Here is a 16,219-nt window from a genome sequence, read left to right on the forward strand (position 1 = left end):
AGAATTCGAAACTCTGAGTCTCATTTATATTAAAAATAATAGATGATTGTCGTGGTACGACCCTAATTCCTTCTTAATACCCTTCTTAATACCCTTTAAGGTCCTAAAGACTTCACAGAAATAAAATTTAGCTTGCTTTCACAATTAGAAAAATATGAGAAAGAATAATAAATGCGGAGGAACTTAAACAGGCACAATTAAGTTCAACAGAAAATAAATAGCATCTGCCGCATAAACAACAACTTTCACTCAATATATGAATAGAACTAAAATAAGAAATAGTGTTTACATGGGCGTACCCAGCGAGGGGCGGGGGGGGGGGGGCAGCTGCCCCCTATGGAAGCAAAAATAGCTAAAGTCTTAAAGTCTTTCAGCAAAATCAGTACTGAATTGAAACTAAAGTTATTATTATTATAGTATTCTACCGATTAAGGTAGGTTTCCATGGAGTACGCAAGAAGTGATCTGGGAGCCTCCCTTTCCTTCCAGCACTGCCTTCTTTAACTCACAGTAAGGCCTACTCTCTTTCAATCTATCTAAAAATCCTATTCTTCTCCTTCCCCTCCCTCGTTTCCCTAACATTCTACCCTCTAGCACCATTTTCAACATCCCCTCACCACTAAGCACTAACTCCATCCATACCTTCTGTCTCCTCCGTATCTCATCTAAAAGCTGCCTCTCCTCGCCAACCATATCCAGCACTTCGTCGTTCCTTTTCCTCTCCGTCCATTTCACCCTCTCCATTCTTCTCCATGCCCACATCTTGAATGCCTCCAATCTTCTCTCGTCTTCTTTCCTTAGTGTCCACGTTTCCGCACCGTAGAGAGCTACACTCCAGATCAAACTCTTCACTAACCTTTTCTTTAAACTCTTACATAACGATCCTCTTAGAAGCTCCTTCCGGTTCATGAACGCCTCCTTCGCTAATGCAATTCTCTTCCTAATGTCCTTACTACTGTATCCGTTTTCCTCTAACGTACTGCCTAAATAGTTGAATTGCTCAACCTGCTCAAGTTTTTCCCCACCCATCTTTATCTTAAGTCTCACATTCCTCGCTCGTGATGCTTTACAAAACCGCATTACCTTAGTTTTCTTGTGATTAATCCTCATCCCATATTCCTCGCAACGCTCGTATAACGCATCCACTAGAGCCTGAAGCCCCCTTGCTGACTGGCTAATCAGCGCCTGATCATCCGCGAATCTCACTGATTTGAACATCATTCCTCCCACTTTTATTCCAGCTTCTAACTCATCCCATGCTTCCCTTACCATCTCTTCAGCGTACACGTTAAAGAGCAGCGGCGATAGAGGACAGCCTTGCCTCACACCTCGGCCAATGCTTGCCCACCCGGATTCTCCGTCCGCTACCCTCACTTGCGCAGTCTGGGCCATATACAGATTACGAATCAGTCGTCTATCCCTCCAATCTACACCTATTCTCTTGAGAATATCCATTAACTTTACCCAGTTCACTCTATCAAACGCTTTTTCAAAATCCACGAAACACGCATATACGTCCTGGTCGTATTCTAGGTTCCTCTCCACGAGGGACCTCATTATTGCTATTGCATCACGAGTTGACTTCCCCTTTCTGAAACCAAATTGATCTTCGCCCAAATACTCGTTTGCCCTCGCCTCCATTCGTCTGTTCAATATCCTCAGCACCACTTTCGCCGCATGCGATATTAAGCTGATAGTCCTATAATCTCCGCATTCCACAGCTTTCTTCTTTTTCGGAAGCGGAATTAAAACCGTCTTCACGAAATCTTCCGGCCAGCATCCCTCCTCATAGATCCTGCGCACTAGTTCGAAAAACCTATTCTTACCTTCCTTCCCTAGATTCTTCAGAAGCTCACACGGGATATTGTCCACGCCTACTGCTTTCCTAGCCTTCATATCACGAAGTGCTCTCTCTATTTCCGAATCTGATATCCCCGGCCCAAGATTATCCTCCTCCACTGCACTTTCCTCCTCTAGAGTCAATCTCTCTAGTCTGTTCATTCCGTCATACAGGTCCTCCACGTATTCCTTCCATCTACTCTGTACCTCTTCTCGCTCGGTTAGCATCCTCCCATCTTTAGCCTTAATTTTAGACATGGCTTGTCCTCTTTTGCCACCCGATAGCGACTTAACTTTGGCGTACAACGCGCCTATTTCTCCATCCTTCTGGAACTTTTCCATTTCCTCACACTGTCTTTTCCACCAAGCCTCCCTTGCCCTCTTAGTTTCACGTCGTAATCGATTATTCAGTTCCCTATACATTCTTTTTCCCTGTTCCGTGTCCACGTTCTTCCACTTCCTCCTCTCCTCCATTTCATTTACCATTGCCTCAGTTATCCACGGCTTCCTTATCCTTCTACTGTCAACGTAACCAATTGACTTCTCCGCCGCTTTGACTATTCCCGTTTTAATATTATCCCATCTTTCCTCAACAGTCTTAGTACTTTCAATCTCCCGTATACTAATGTCCACTAGTTCCTGATATTCTCTCCTCATACTCCCCTTCAGGGCTTCTACGTTCCATTTCTTCGCCTTCCTAACTTTCATAAGTCTTTTGAATCTTACATTGCATTTCATGAGTACTAGATTGTGGTCCGAATCCGCATCCGCTGCGGGGAAGCTGCGCGAGTTTTTCACACTATTCCTAAACCTCTGTCTTACCATAATGTAGTCTATTTGATATCTCCCCACATCCCCTGGACTTTTCCACGTGTACCTTCGCCCTTTATGATGATTGAACCACGTGTTAGTGATGAATAATTTATTTCTCCTACAAAATTCTGCTGCTTTCTCTCCCCTGTCGTTTCGTATTCCTAGACCAAAATCTCCTATTTCGTGCCCATCCCTCCCTTCCCCCACTGAGGCATTCCAGTCCCCCATCACTACCAGATTTTTCTTACCCGGTGTGTCTCTAATTATTTCCTCGAGCTGTTCATACACCTCATCTACTTCTTCTTCCCTATGATTGCTAGTGGGCATGTAAACTTGGACCACCACAAGGTTGGTGGGCCGCGCCTCAATTTCTACCACCAGAATCCTATCGCTTACCTGGTCTATACCTACCACACGCTTACCCATCTTCCCGTTTAATACTAAAGCTACCCCTCGCTGGCTCTCTTCCCCTCCACTATATATAACCCTATACCCATCACTCCAATAGTCCCCGCCATCCCTCCACCTCACCTCGCATAATCCTAATATATCTATCCTCCCTTTATCCATTTCCCTTTTGATATTTTCTAACTTTCCCGCCCTCATCATAGTCCTCACATTCCACGTCCCCACATTTATAGCCGACTTCTTCTTCTCCATCTTCTTGGTCTTCTTTTCTTCCTTCTCCATTACTGCTGCAGCTGATGATGATGATGATAAGTCTCTGCAAGGATTTCGCATGTTGGCGACCCCGAGGACCTTGCCGACCTCGCTGCCGTGCCCGACACCCGCCCTTTGCGGACGGGTCCCGGGCGATGAGATTCCGAGGCTCATTTGGTTGTACTCCATGTGTTCAGGGAAGAGATAGTTGGTAGGGTTTCCCACTTCCATTCCAACAGTGTTTTTTACGTGACACCATCACGTGGACTACCTTTCGTCTGGCTCCTACCCTTCGACCTATCTGGCATGGGTGGCCCTACCGGGAATAATTTAGAATTAATCCCGCCAGTGCAGCTCTAGGGGTCATAGGAACGCGCAAGCCTTTCCACCGCGACAAGGTTGTAGCCCAAGGGAAAGGGAAACTAAAGTATTCAACAAATTTTCTTCAAACCCATGATAAATGATACTTATGTCTTAGCATAAGATATGTAACTAAAATAAAACTATTTTTTCAAGGAAGTAATCTCATAAACTAATAAAGCGCTGTTATATTTTCTTAAAATGTTGGTTTCATTCACCTTTTCCATGCTAAAATCTCACTTGCCCCCCCCCCCCCCTAGACCATGGCTCGCCCCACCCCTAGTTATGATCCTGGGTACGCTCTTAAGTATTTATTCGGAGCAGAATGGAGAAAAAAATGGGAAAGTTCACGAAATATAACAGAAAACGTGACCGAACCGTTATAAGTTCCCTCCAGTTTAATCTTCGGCGTTGATAACGTTATGTTGTTCATAATGTTATTTTATAAAAATTTAAATAGAGGCTTAGCTTCCCCCGAATTTCGTTCAACCTTCCAAATAATATTGTGTCCTACCTGCTGGGCACAACATTTGCCAAAATACAGTTATTTTTAGAGAACCTTGTTTTGTTTACATATGCGCATTTACGAAATTTTTTGTAGATGTTTCAAGTACTTATGTTAAATGCTAATGGAATTTGTCCACTTTCGGCATTCATAGGTTGATTATGAAGTTGACATGCATTTAAATTCGCCACTAGACCTCCATTACCTCCCACATTGAAATAAAGTTCTGGCTGCTAGTGATTTAATATGAAAAACAGCACAAAATATGAAATAACCAACAATTTTTTATTGTTTCCCATGGAATACACAAGCCTAACGAGAACTTGTTAATTACCAACATAATTGATTTTTTAATCATAAAAAGAACAGAATTGACAGTTAATATATTCCGACCTCACATCTATCTAATACAGGCAGGATAATCCAGCAAAACAAATAATTATGATTCTGAAGAGGAATTTTACATGTGTTCATCTTTTGATCATTATTGTACTGGATCCTAAAAATGCGCCTCACCAAACATTGCTATCTCAATACGCGGTGCATGTGGTATTGGGCACTTGGAGGAATTCAAAAAATATCTTTTATGCGGATTTTTTTGCCGGCTTAATTAGAAATTGGAACATCTTTGAAAAGCTGCGCGGAAGTGATCCTCTTTTTCCTTAATCTAGGTTTCCTGTAGCCAATTCTCATCTTCATTTCCCTGAGTCCCCGACATTCCATTCCGAACTACACAACAGACCATATTAGGATGATATTCTGTCGCATTCCAGCATTCTAATAGAATTCCGTAGGTAGCCAAGTCAGTTGCATTTTACCTTTAAAATACCCTGCTTAGGTTTTAATTTTGTAATTGGTAATCTTTCAAGGTTCTTTTTCGGTTCATTAACCATTACCTCAATATCATATCTAGTCACTTCGAAAGTTCTATCGTCGGCGAGGAATTAAGGAGTTTATGGCCGGCGAATTTCTCTGGATCTCGTTCCTGGCATTAACTTAAGTCCTTCATTGTCAGGGCCGGTTTAAGCGAATCAAAGATATCATATTTTAGTCACTTTGAAAGCACTATCGTCGGCAAGGAATTGAGTAGTTTATGGCCGGCGTATTTCCCTGGAACACGAACTTCTTATTTCACTTCATCGTCAACCTAAAAAATTTCTGTACCACTTGCAAGTCACCACGGTATTTCGTGAAACACTCGACATCTATTAGCATATTTCACCCATCATTTACACGATTTACACTAAGGTTTTCAATAAAAGACAACGTTGATTTTATTTAAAGGGAATATTAACCCGCAATCGTGTAGTTAATTTAACTGATAGCAGAGGAAACACTAACGACGAGAGAGGTTGCCTAAAAACTTTCAAATTACGTAGTTATTCCCAGTGTACAAACTTCAATTACATGAGGGGTGAATACGCAGTAAAATTATATTGAATTCGAATGCATGGTCGTTCTTAGGTAGAGCACAAGTGTTCAGTTTGAAGATTGAAACAATGGTCGTTAGCTTTGTGTAAAATTAATTGATAGAGAAAATCGCTCATTAAAAAAAAGTTGTTAAAACTTCTTAAAAACCTTAGATGTAGACTTTCAGCCTTTCCACGAAATATCATGAGTTTGAAAAACTTCAAACAACAAAAGGAAAAAGGCATGCACGATATTCAAATCTTAAATTACGCGAGTCAATAATTTAACATTTACAGGCTAAAACCAATGCCAAAAATTGTTTCGCGTAAAACTCCATCACAAAGTGACCCAGATTGCTTCGCGTTTGAGTTTTATTCTTACCTTATGAGACGCTGGTGCCGCGGTGTTTTGGTCATTGGTAGCTATCATTGCCGAACTTAAGGCATAGTAAATTGTCAGGAGGTGACGAAGGAGATCCTGTTATAATCACCGAGGTAATGGATGCGAACCACTTGGGACAGTTATTCACACGACGCATTCCTCCCCCTCGGCCTGTCGTGGAGCAAATGATGTGAGAGATTGAATGCAAAATTTTCCGCACGGAGATCAATGCTACTCTTAAAGGTGTGAACAATTAAACATTATCCCAAAAAATGTGAAAATTATCCCAAAAATTCTTTACCGCAAGAATCCTTTCGTAGTGCACCTATGCATGGTACAATAAGTAATTTTATTGTTGCAACATCTGTTATTAGTTTGGGCTGTGCGTTCATGGAGCGAGTGAATCAGTCTGTCAGTCGGCAAACGTCACTTTATATCAGACATTTTTAAATAAGCCAACGTCGACTTTAATTAAAGGAATCGTGGGCGCACAATCGTGTAGTTAATTTAACTGAGAGTAGAGGAAACACCGAAGGTGAGAGAGGCCGAGAGGTATATTATTGCGGGAAACGTCGTCCCAGAGATTTCAAATTAGCTATTCCCAGTGTACCAACTTTAATAATATTAGAGGTAAATGCGTTGTAAAATCTATTAAATCGAATTCGAATACATGCTCGATCATAGGTGGTATGAAAATGTATGCAGACGAAAAATGTCCATCTGGAAATCAATGTAATTGTAATGGGAGTCAAATAGTTAGCCCTGTTAAAAGTTTAATGTAGGTTCGAAGATTTTCGCGGTGTTGACATTGCAATCAGCGTCTTCAGGTCGAAGGTGAACTTCAACCTGAAGACGCTGTCAGCGAAACTGTTGTCGTCAAAATCCATCAGACGCGGTGAAAACGCGTAGAGATTGCAGAGATCACTAGTCAAAAGTTGGTCGGAAAAACAATTTAATTCCAAAAACTGTCAATCTGTATTTTTGCGTCCGACCCGAGGGTAAATAGCGGTTCAAATTTAAGGCCCAAACTGTGTGGGTCCCGCCGCTGTGGTCACGTGATGCCAATTATGCTATCGCGATCAGATTCTCGCTCCTGTCCCACACGCCTCTATCATTAGGGTTTTTTCGCACCTCTCAAGGGATGGCGTGCTTGAATGATAGCAGAAAGGATCGTCAACGTTCAATTATCTGGCGTCCTCATCTTAAGTATAAATAAAATCTATTCACTTTTCCTTCCCTCATATTTTCAAATACTTCGATGATTAGTAAATTATTAATAATGAGGGCGATGGATAAGAAGATTTAATGATTAAGTAATGAAAAACTTAAGGTTAAACGAACGAAAACTTTAGGCTCGATAAACGAAGGAACTTATTTCAACGCAACAAAAATCATAAGAGAAACAGCATAATTCTACGTCGGATTATGTTCTACATTAAATCGTCTCCTCCGTAGTATTTGTTGCACTTAATATCTCCCCAAAATATTAACTACTTTTTGTGCGTAAATCCACGAGACCCAACTTAGAGCGCTTGCTATTCCTACAGTTTTGCTTCCCTTTCCCATATAGGGAAGCTATATCTATTCCAATATGCAGCTAACTTATCTTTTATGTCACTAAAGTTGAAGAAGCTGTACTACATCATCAAACCTCTATAAACTTCGAAAGCATTGGCTCTATTGAAAATCTATTGATTGGTGCATTTGAAGGACTCTCTCCCTCCTCAGCTTTCATTTTGCGAATTTTTGCGATAACTAATAATTTCTCCTCTCCAGATTTTCGACTGCCATTTACATGAGCCCTCTCAACCGCCGGGGTCAGGGTGCGAGGCTTACGGCGAGGAGAACTCGTCCCATCGTCCACTCTTCTCCTATACGTCTCTGCCTTCCCCCGAACTTCCCCGCCCTCTTTTCCTATCCCCCCGAATATTCAAAACCCCTCCCCTTTATTCCCTCTCCCATCCTCCCTCCGTTATGAGCTTCCACCGTCTCTGTCTACCATGCCTTACAACTTATACCAACTGACACGACCCATTATGCAATATTAAAAAGTAATTTCGCGTGTGCGACCCCAATTACCTTAATTGAAATGATCTTTAGATGAGGTTTAGAGACCGTTAGTTTAAGTAATAAAATGTTAGTTCCTAAACCATGCATAAAAAACGACTCAGTCATTGACGATGGCTGGTTTTAAACGAACATTTTTTTTTTGCTCAGTGTGAGGGTAAGTAAGATTTGCTATTTATAGGATGCTCTGTGCCACAGTCCATCCTCGCTATGTAATGCTGGAAAAAACAACTTTCATGGTGGCTACAACGATGATCATTACCCAAAAATGCTCCTCAATTATACATTTCCACAGATTCAGACTTTTTACCTTGCGAAGTATTTGCTCATGGATTAATCATGGACGTTTTCTTTACTGAAATTCTTACTCTTTCTTTGACCCACTGACTGTGTTACTTACCTTGATGGTCTCTGAAGTTCTGCAATAAAGGAACAGCATTTATCTTGTGCGTTATTACTGTCGCGGACAGTGGTGTAACCAGGGGGTAGTTCGGGGGGTCCGGACCCCCCCATGAAATATAAAAACACAATCACTTTCCTTCATAAAAGAAAACAAAATATTGAAAAATCATAAATGAAAAAATGTATTATGAAAAGTGTTAAAATCAGTTTAAAACCCATTACGTAGTACCCTGTTATTAAAACATTTAGCCCCTTGGTTTTGGTGCCCCCTCCAGAGCGAAATTCCTAGCTACACCACTAGTCGCGGAAGATCTAATTTTTTCAGATTAGCGAAGTCACTCGCAGCCGACGTGAGACGCGTCGAATCCAGCGGAGACGACTTGGCAACAAATGGAATTGTGGCAACGACGCATTGCAATGCCATTGCCTCTGGCCTCGCAACCCCCACCCATGCTTTCCCTCGGACTTGCGACTCGACACCAGCCCAACCCTCACCCTCCCGCCATTTCGTCTCCAGCGCGACGAATTTGCGTTCCTCATTCCACCGAGCCCAAACCTCACCTCAGCATCTCTTCTCTCTCACCCCCGCTTTCTTTCCAGAGTGACTCTGATCCCATCTCTCATCCGTTGCCCCATTTAACTGGCGAGTCCAAACCGCGACCCCAATTGGCGTCTTCAGCCTTTTTTTTTAATACAACGCACAAAGCTCGATTTCACATCGTCAGCCTGGCTCCATGCTCATCGTCACTTTACCACCGCGTCAATGAAAATACATATAATTTCAAAACACAATAATCTTTTTTGGTTGAAAATTTCCATGAATCAATACGATTAATTATTTCGTTTATTTCTGTAGAGCATAGATATTTGATTTATTTTCGCAGTTGCGAAAAATATTTTCATTAGCCATAGGTTAGCCATTAAGTTGGAGACCATAAGTCTTGCCAATGCATGGCAAGAATTCGTTTCGTAATTCTTGCTTCCGTGATTATCACTACCCTCCCTCACCGTCCGAATGATATTATGTAGCAAATTACATCGTTCGCTTGCGTTTCATTTAATATTGAGAACTTCGTTCGACGGTATTGCCGGCGGATGTATTTCTGGCTATTTTTTGCTTTCCCTAGAATTGCGCACTTGGGCACACTATTATGTAATTAAATCCTTGAGACATCATAAATCTGCGCCCAGGATCGGTATGAGAGACATTATGCCATATTAATGAATTATAATATATGCCGGAATTTCACGAAACTCAATACATTCTTTTAATTATACTTAGCAACAATTATCTGAATTTGAAGCACGGTCAAACTATGATTTTTAAAATCAATCATGAATATCTAATGCTCTATAAGTGAATTTTCTGAATCTCGGTGAAAAGTAATGCTTACATTGCCTAAAAAAATTATCCCATTCAAATTCACAATTAAAGCTAAAAATATTCGCTTTTGGATTTTAAGTTAGTGGTATTAATTTATGCAAGTGTTGCCTGTGTGAGTCTTTTCCCGATGCCCCTAATAGTAAAGTTGCGAGGGGTAGAGCAATGAGGGGCCCAGTTCCCAACAGTGGACCAGTCCGCGGTGCGTGAGGTGAAGGACACGGCTTTACTCCACGCTAAAAATGTATCATTTCAGGAATAAGGTTCATTGTATGTTGAATTGGGGTGAAAACAGCAACTTCACGTAGTATCCCTAGGAATAGCGTTTAGATGTTAAGCAATCTACTTATTCTTTCCCTAAAATCGGTTACCCGTGGTACTGTTAAAGAAAAGAAATCGAGCATCAAAATAAGATAATAAGCCACACGTAAATGAGCATGCACGTGAGTATTACGGACCCCCGGCAATTTCTTTCGTTGGCGGAAACGCGCCATATATTCCTGCGATGGAAACGGTTTTTTTATTCCACAATAATAATGCATTTTTTCCATTTTACGCATTATCATATCGTACTTACGCTTCATAAAGCTGTTTAAAAGTAGTTATTCCTTTACCCTTGTTTAAAAAAATGAAAGATGGTGGGCTGAAAATCGTCTGGCCCGGTCCTGAGGGAACGTAAATTTTGTATATATTATACCCAACCAATATTGTAGAATGTTTTACAAAGATGAAAAAGTCACCTCATTGTTTCCTTCAATACAAAGTTTTGAGAGGTACACTAAAAACAAAAAATAGGGATGAAATTTTCCCAATAAATAATAAAGAGCTCCAATTTTATTTGAGCTACCCATGCAATGTTGTACAAAAATATTGCACTCGGATACATAAATATTTGGGCATTGTGTTTTCGTAAGATTTTCACTAACATCATTATTTACTAAATGAAATACACTGATAAATATACGTAAAAGGAATGGCATAAACCATTGAATTAGAAAATTTAAAATTTTCGTTAATTTTCATATTTGAATGATGTATAAAACATTAAGAAAGAACATATAACACTTTCTGTAAAAATTACGCAAAAATAATAATAAACCATAATATTCCCTCAGAAATAGGCATGCTAAAGTAATTAAGTAGCATAAAACATTGAAAAATTACACAGAAAAAATTAAATACTCCCTGAGTCACAATATACAAATACAACCAATGAAACAGTATACACTGGTACTATTAAATTTCGAAAACCGTATCTGCTGCTTTTTTTTAAATGATATGCTTCTGGAAATCAATTGGCACCGTATTCAGTGCTCAGTTTCTTCATTCGAGTATTCTCCATCACCGTAGACACACATCTCTAGACACAATGTACCTGCAAACGGAAATGAGATAAATTAGAGCTGTTAAATCAATATAAAGCATCTATCAGCGGAAATTGGGAGCTGATACATTATGTGAAATGTGACACGAGCCGTTTGCACGCATGCGCATTGAAGTTTCCCTTCCTTTCGCTCGCACGCTGGGTTGCCTACGTCCAAGGATAAGTCATTCGGAGGGTGGCATACACCATGTGTCCACCACATATCTTTGAAGCAGGGATCGGCCAGTCTCAGAAAATTGTCTGCCACCCCCGGGGTTTGAACCCGAGCTCCTTGGGTGGAAAGGCAACACTGTAGCCACCGCACCAATCTGATCCTCGAATGTACCAGGAACATTTATTTGTCTCCACCGGAATTCTAACCAGAATTTTTTCACTTAATGTCACGTTTATTACCATATGGTACAACTTGCCCGCCGTCGAAGATTCATGGTCAATACTTTGTCGCAGCAAAGACCATCTACTCACCCGCTGTCCTTTAAACATGTTATTTCACGAATATTCTCCAGTAATATGTAAACGACTTTTCATCCCGTGATTTTTTTCAAAGTTGCACCCTATCTTCCGGCACAGATCCCTAAAGTTTACGACTCTGTGATTATTTGGAAAATAACAAAGCTTTGACAACTAAATGCATTTACATTTCTAATCTTTATTTCATTGCATTGATCAATCAACGAGTAAATTTTTAAAAAATTCTGGTTACTTCGCGGTCATTTATAATTTCCTGGAGTTTTTTTAACCCAAAATCTACCCTAATGTGAGCCATCGAAGATGATTGTAAGACCCTTATGTGTAGCACAAAAGGCCTAAATGAAATAAAAAAGAGCTCTTAAATTCTTTCCTGGAAGGAGTAAGCGGTGGAATAATTATGTGACCACTTCCCAAAATGAGACAGCATTATAACCTTACCATTGCGTGTAGTATTTGAGTATAACAGCAGGCTGTAACATACATTATAGACGATACGTTGTGCATTTTTAACTAACCAATAAAGCTGAATTCCAAAATTGGGTACAATGTTTGGAATAAAATTTCATAGTTTTCAGCAGATTCTGGCCTCTCATAATCTGTTGAAAAATATAGCATCTGCATACTCCTTAGTCCGAAATTGCATGCACGAGCGGAAAGTTACGAATGTATACGCTTCAAATAAATACAGCAACGTAAAAATACACATTCTATGCTAACTGGGTAGTACCTGGTGGTATATTTGACCGGAATTTGGAGTAAGAGTTCCGGCTTAATCGACTTTTTCACAATAAATGTCACTCTTGATGAGCGTGTGAAAGCTCATTGCATCCTTAAATCTCTCTGACTCAAGAAAACAGAAATCGTTACCTAGCTATTGCACAAATTAAGTTGGGAACGGCTAGCGATTCAGACGCTACGTGCTAACGCTCTCTAAGTGTCTTTCAAAGTGACATTGAGGACATAAGTTTGGAGCCACACTTGGCAAACAGCTCAGATACAAACGAGAAATAAAAGAGTAACGCTGTTGAACGGATACGTATATGAATTAGTACCACCGCGATCAATGAAGACCACAAAACCTTGGGCTTAAATTAGAAAACACCGAATGTATAACTTGATATTTATTTATAAGAATTCCCTCCTAGATAAATGGCTTCATACTTGATAATTTACGAATATATCCCTTCTCACGTTATTCCAGATCCATGATTGTGATGATATGAAATGAAGTAGGAATCTGCGGCGCATTCCTGCATTTTAATATCGTGCGTGATAAAATACATTTTTCCGTATTCTCAACTGTTTTTCCCATTTTAGAATTACAATGTGCAATTTTTTTTACAAACATGACTTTTAATTCGGCCTAAGTTTCAATTTTACTACGCGAGGGTCCACCGTATGAATGGATATACCAATATGGACAACTTCCATACAATCTCGCGACACTTTGGGTTTATACTAGAGCATTAGTTCCACTACTAACCACGCTCTGGCCCTTTTCCTTTTCATTTATATTTTCCGACTTTCCGATTTCCGACTGGCTGCAACAAGGACATGGCGAGAAAATAATTATGGTAAGATTCGCTTGGGAACAGGTAACTTTTCAGACCGTATTCATCAATCATTTTTTTAGGGTGTGAACTCCTTTTCCCCCCGATCGCTAAGGCCGCGACTGGATCAGTTCTTCATGGTTGCCGCGTACTTCAGGTGCATATATTTGGTTCCGTTCCTCACCCAACCCATCTGATAAATATACGCTACGGACTTCGAAACTGCATGACTTTAGAAGTAACAAGGATGGCCTTCCATTTATGCCGCAAGAAAGATTTACTCCTAGTCCGAGTGAAACTTGCTTGGCCCTCCTTTCTCCCGTAAACACTCCTTACCTAAATGCAATGCACCGTTTCGCGCTTCTCACTTGTTACAATTGTCATTTTGTGCTGCAGGGAGACAATTAATACTGCATAGGATCTTTCTCTTACTTAAACATTATACTTTCTCCCAATACTGTTGTATGGATTGTTGATAAGATTTAAATGTTTTGCATGAAGGGGGTAGGTACTAACGTTGACGGTTTAGGGGGAAAAGGAATGGGTTCCAACATGAGTGTGGATGGCGATATTTGGTGGAACTGTGTTACAGGAAACATAATTACGGACTGTGACGTAGCCACGGTAGGTTTTCCGGGTTACAGCCATCACTTGAGCCTTGATTACTTTATCTTATATAAATTATATATTTCATTTTAATAAATAATCGTACAAAATTACTGCTTCTGAGTAATCACGTTTTCAACATCAAAAATCCCACAATTTTCCCCAGACCTCGGTTTGCCCTGGGGTGTTTCCCATACAACCAGGAAGGGCCCCCAAATCTCCGGTTAACCTCCCATTTAAACTTCCTGGCTAAGCTACTGATCAGTGGCGTAAGTAGGAATATGCTTTGGGGGGATGGGATGGCCTGGGGTGGATATGGGGGAAGGCGGGGAGGAGGCAATAGCAAATTTTGGAAAATGACATGCCTGGAAAACATTCTTAAATCAATTTGGCTCTAAAGATGTGACTTTAATAAGATGTAGTCATTACGTGTCAAAACTATACAATATCTTTAAATATTATTTTATTTCTCTGACGCTTTTGGGGGGGGGGGAGATCTATCCCTCATCCTCCCCATAGTTACGCCACTGCTACTGATCACAAATTCATTAATATTGCATGTTCCTTATTTTTATTTTGATGCTCTGTCCGAGGTTTCGACACTTTACACTATTTCATTATTAAAGGTGTAAAAATTAATTTGCGTGCTGATTTATACCATTTTGGAATGACGAGAGGGGTAAAGACGAGTTATTTGAAGGTGGGAGGGGTGGTGATCACAAGGATATGGCTTTCTCAGTGTCGCGTGGCTGACGTGTTGATAATTTACGAAAATATCCCTTCTCATTGCATTCGAGACCCACATTTTCCATATAGAACGAGGGAGCAATCCGCGAAGCTTGGAGTGATTGTGACACGGCAGTACGGGAGAGGCATGGCACGACCACCAACAGGCCTTTTACCACACTTACATTTTATTTTGACATGCTTGAAAATATTTACAATAGGGTAGTTTCCTTTATCAAAGAAAACAAAAGGCAATAATTGCGATTCGTTACCCACCATTAGTGTATTCATAATATACAAATTATTTCGTTTTATAAATGCCGGTGTAGACGAATGGCAATGGTCCATTTTTATCCTCATTTGAAAAGGGCCAGATTGGCGCCCATGCGATGCCACTCCACGTGACGTCACAGGGACCTAGTTTCTATAGGAGAAGATAGGAGTTATACGTCGTCTGAGGTTACCAATGCATGCATGAGGCGCAGAGCTCAGGGAAACATGTCTTAATAATCACTTATTAAAACTGGCTAAGGTCGGAAAGTTTTCCTCGTTTGATAAGGTATTAATAATCCTTATTTAAGCCAAGCGCTACCAGGCGGCAGGGCACTAGGCTACCCGCTGGCAGCCTGTGACGTATCAGCGCTAAGCCTCGCCTCAAGGTCACCTCACCGGGCGGAGGGGGAACCAGAAATACGACGTACGGAGAGATTTCCCATCATTCCTACTAACGCGTCGCGTTTTCGCGCGCTTGAAAATTTTCACTTTTCATTTAATCGCGAAAAATAGATATTATCATTTAAAAATCTAAAAGCGTGAAATACGTACTCCAGGAGTAATAATCTTTCGATTAAGGCAATAAAAAAATAATAGGAAACCCCCCTATTGTTAAAAAAAAAGTCCAACTCGTAGGTCATATCATTAAAAACATTCTTGAAACATGCAATGTTAGTGTACATGTGAATATGTTTCAAGGAATACGTAATGCTCACCCGAGCCTCACGACAGTTAGAAAAGAGAGAAAATATGATTATCGCAGTCGGAATTAATTTCACAGATCATACGGGAGGTCATGTCCACAGCTCTCAGTGATCCTTCGTCGTACATGTACAATTATTATCATCCGCATACATTAATATATGAAATATCATGAGTTTCCCTTGTTAAAAACGAGTTCCACCTAACCTTCACCGGATCCTGATGGATGCCTCCACCTTTTATCGATCTTCCAGCTATTTCTTAAGTTACTGATACTCAAGGGACGCGCCAAAGATTGGAGAAAAGAAAACCCTATAAGTCAAAATCGCCTCTCGTCACCGATGTTATGATCTCTACATTGAAGCTAAACCGATGTTTTTAGAGAAGCTGACGGTACTCTCATCAGACCCGAGATTAAGGGAAGTGGCCCGCCACCCTCAGAATGAGTTCCACACATTACGCCACATTCTTTCATCCACCAGATTTCTAGCAAATTTCCCCATACCGGACTTTAGCGGCCTATCGACTAAGCTTTTCACGGCAGAATTAAGATATGAATAAGCACAATACGGATAGGTATGGGAATTCGTTTTCCCCCGAATAACTAAGGACTCCGTTAGAGCATTTTCTTTTTATTTGTCAACGGCTGGTTTCCTAACACCCCGCACCACTCGCCTATTTAGATGACTT

This window comes from Ischnura elegans, chromosome X, assembly GCF_921293095.1.
Source record: "Ischnura elegans chromosome X, ioIscEleg1.1, whole genome shotgun sequence".
In the NCBI taxonomy this organism is placed as follows: domain Eukaryota; kingdom Metazoa; phylum Arthropoda; class Insecta; order Odonata; family Coenagrionidae; genus Ischnura; species Ischnura elegans.